General features: G+C 36.3%; 1 long non-coding RNA gene across 1 annotated transcript; it reads right to left on the reverse strand.

Moving 5' to 3' along the window:
- Positions 1–226: 226 nt before the first annotated feature.
- Positions 227–3,036, reverse strand: LOC140006492 (uncharacterized). Its single transcript, XR_011814142.1, has 3 exons — positions 2,315–3,036; positions 1,317–1,454; positions 227–301 (listed from the first exon to the last, which is right to left on the reverse strand). It is a non-coding gene; the product is annotated as an uncharacterized lncRNA (long non-coding RNA).
- Between the last annotated feature and the right edge of the window lie 803 nt (positions 3,037–3,839).

A 3,839-nucleotide genomic window follows, 5' to 3' on the forward strand; every position in this document is an offset into this window, starting at 1 on the left:
CTGATACAAAAAATGGAGTAACGGCAGTTGATTCTGTAGTGAATATTTTCTCCTGAATGATAGCCTTTGGCTAACATTTTCTATTGAATAATAACTACAGTAGCGCGATGCGAAGGCACGTTAAAAGGCATAAATCAATATATCATGATGCATGCTTTATAGAGGGTTATAGAAACCTAAAAAGCAAAGGATAGCAATAAAGAATAATTAGGTTCTGTCTTCTTTAAAAATTGGTAAAGTAGGCGTCCCCAGGAAGTTAAGACTTGGAGATGGTACACTACTGTATAAATCGATGGACTGCCTGATACAAGGATATGAGATACCAAGCATTATCAACCAGAGTTTGAACACAGTCCAAGTGAGATGACTAATGTAACCATTTCTCAAATATATAATCCAGTTATGCAAGTTTAAAACAAATTAACAAAGAACCATTGGAATTGATTCTACATCTTAAAAGCTAAGAGCGAAATTATTTGCAGCTGGTAGAATTGCACATGAGGGAGTGATGGTTGTACTTTTGATCAAACCAGTATTTTTTATCCTCTCCAAAAACAACTGAAAATCGATGCAAATAAGAAACGCTGGTACATGATTGGAGGAGGAGAGTGGATCTCTGGCACTTATTTCAATCAAAATATCTAGCAGACTGTCTAAAAGTTGGTATAGTTCTGGCCAGATGTTATGACACACAAGTTATGGAAATTGGTTCAGTCTTCCAGAATCAGCCGTTCGATGAAAGGTAATATCCAAAATATGGTTTCTACCATTGATAAATGTAGCAAGGACAAATACAACTCCTTCACTTCCAAAGATGGTTCACAGGGATTAACCACCAATCCCTCATGACGAAGGAAAATCTTTTCAATAGAGGCAGTACTCAGCAATATAAGTGCATCCTACCAAGTTCCGCTAAGCTGAAGAAGGATCCAGGGAAGACATAAAATGCTCTGGCCTTTTGATAACATTACATAGCCTACCTTAAGCCCATAGCTATCCTTTACTGATGTTACTGGATCCATTCAAACTCATAAACTATTGATATTCATGGCCGAAACAGAATGAAAAAACTTGAAGAAGCTTCAAAATATGAATGATGAAAGCATTTCAATCCCATTTCTAAATATCTCTCCTAGCCAAAAATGAATAGGTAAAGCTAAATATCTGGTACCATATAAATATAACAGCATTCAAGAAACCAAGTGCTTCACTGCTAAATACAGAATCTGCACAACAAGAACAGAACAAACATAGAGAACACCATAGCTAGATGTAGAAAGAAACAAATATAGATATGTGCGATAAGATGATACTACCTGTAACTTTGAGGCCAAGAGGTGGTGATAGATTTGCTCTCCGGCCTTTCGTCCTCATTATCATTAGAATAACTGCTAGAATCAGAATTATTTCCATCTTCACTATTTTCTTTCTCCAGTGCCTAAAATCATTGCCAGCTGCAAAAAAGCTAAGCTCTTGAGAAGCCTAAAATCAGAACAAAATCCGCTTAGCATCAGAGGCAGCAACTAAAGTACAGAACAAAAGAGAGGGTTGCCCCTCTAGAATTCAACACTTCTATCTGTAACATTATTCAGCAATATAGCAGGTTGTTTACAGAATTTGGAATATTAAACATCTTTTATTGCTAATAACAACAAAGAAAACAAGATTGAGGCAACATTGGGAACATCTTATGTTTCACTTCTCATGGCTATATACTCTCATTCACGGAAAGAAAACAAGATTGACCAAGAAAACCGAAAAGTAGCATGTCGAATTCTCTCCAGCGGTGGATTTGCATATTTACCTTATATATGAAGCTTCATATTAACATACGAATGATGTTGAAAACTCAAAAACAGTGAATAGTATGTTATGCTCTTTCTTGATAAATAGCTAGAGAAAAAAAACTATTTTCCCAATTGTTTTGTCAAATAAAATCAAATTTCTCGACACAAGGGGACATTGATTCCATATTTGGAAAAATATATGCTTTGGACTGGCCAGAGTCTCTCTCAAATTAAAAAAACATAAAATCTCCTCTTTTGGTTCAAGATTTCCGTTCGGGCATTTTATCAAACACTAAATGGGCGTGAAAAACTTCAGCATATTGTGCTCAATTGAGGTTATGACTAGCCCAAAATTTGTTATAAACACGAGATAAATCAGTCCAATCGACACCTAGAGCCTGTATATTCTAAAACCATAAACAATCAACAAGAAAATTGTACTAACAGAGACACGGAAAACATGCTTTGGGAGCTCAGACGTTTGTGCTTGAATGGGAACTGAAGTTCAAAGAGGGAAGACGACTTACAAGGCTTTCTTGGTGAAATTCGCAGGCGGCAATGGATATCCGATGGGTGGTGACGGCTCGGTGAGTTGGAAATCTCCGCTGCTGTTGCTGCTCAAGCCATCCACGGAAGAGGAGCAGGTGGAGAAGAATTTGATGAGAGTCTCGACGTCGTAGCTGTTCTTGCCCTTTTCACCGAGAACAGAAAGGTTGCTGAGGATGAGTTTTTTTTTGGGCTTGGCGCGGATAGAGACGGCGGTAAAGGGGAAGGGCTGTGGTGGAGGCGTTGGCAGAAAAGGCTTGTATTAGAAGTGGGGAGGAGCAGAATGGGAAATGAGGGGTTTTTGTGGAGGATTCGTTTGGGGAAATTGGGGGGAATTTGAGGACGGAGGGTGGAAAGAGAGTGGTGGCAGCCGGCAGCCGGTTGAGGTGGTGGGAAATTTGGCAGTGGTGATTGGAAAAATTTTTATCGGATGATTGAAGCTGAAACCCCCATTTCCCTTTTGTGTGTTTTTTTCGTTGCTTGTTTCCTCCATTTTTTGCTCAGCCCGCCGCCTGGTTCCTCTTTTCCCTCTGCTTTTCCTTTTTATCCCTCGCGCTCTTCTTCTTTTTTCTTTCTTTCCCAGTTCGCCGAAGCTTTCATGCCCAAAACCTAGCCGCCCCTCTCTGTTTTTCTCCCTCTGCTCCCTTTGCTTAGCTTTCTTTCCCCTTTTTTTTTTTGTGTCCGAAGCCTCTCCTTGCTCTCTTTCTCCTATGGCCCTAAAAACTCCATCTTTTCCTTTTTTCATTTTTTTCCCCCAAAAATTCCTTAAACTTACCAAGTGTCCCTAACATAAAAGAGACACTTGTCCAAATGCATGCCTCCCCACTTGTCACTTTCACTCTTTTTTTTTTCTTTTCTCTTTTTCTCCTTTTTTTCTTTGTTTTCTGAAATTTAGTATGAAGACAAAAAATAAAATAAACCAGAACAAAAATAAAAAAAATAAAATAAAAAATAAAAAAACCCTAGAATTGAAACAAATAAACCTATTAAATTAATTAAACAAATAAAGTTAAAAAATCAAAAATTTGGTGTCTACAATGTAATTGAAAATAATAAAACTCAAATTATATGAAATATTATATGGGGTTTGTTTGGATAGTGTGTTATTTGAAATATTATTTGGAATAATTACTGTACCATTTTTTGTGATGTGATGTATGTGAGATAAAAAGGTGGTTGGAAATATAAAAAGGTGGGTTGGAAAATGTGTTTATGATGCAAGCGAAATATTATTTGGGATAATCATTTTCCCAACATTTGAGACCAATCATCATGCTTTTTTTTATTTTTAATTTGGTTTGAAGCATAGATTTTATTGCTATAGTATTATTCTTTATTTTTTAGTACAAAAACACAAATTTTCATCAATATAGGTGGCAAAATTTGTTAATTACATATAAGTGAAAATATACTTTTATAATTTGCAAATATTTTAGCCCTGCAATTTTTTATAATTGCAGCACTAAAATACATCATTAATTGAAAATAACGAAAGTCAAATTCTAT

Source organism: Coffea arabica, chromosome 5e, assembly GCF_036785885.1.
Source record: "Coffea arabica cultivar ET-39 chromosome 5e, Coffea Arabica ET-39 HiFi, whole genome shotgun sequence".
Classification (NCBI taxonomy): Eukaryota; Viridiplantae; Streptophyta; class Magnoliopsida; order Gentianales; family Rubiaceae; genus Coffea; species Coffea arabica.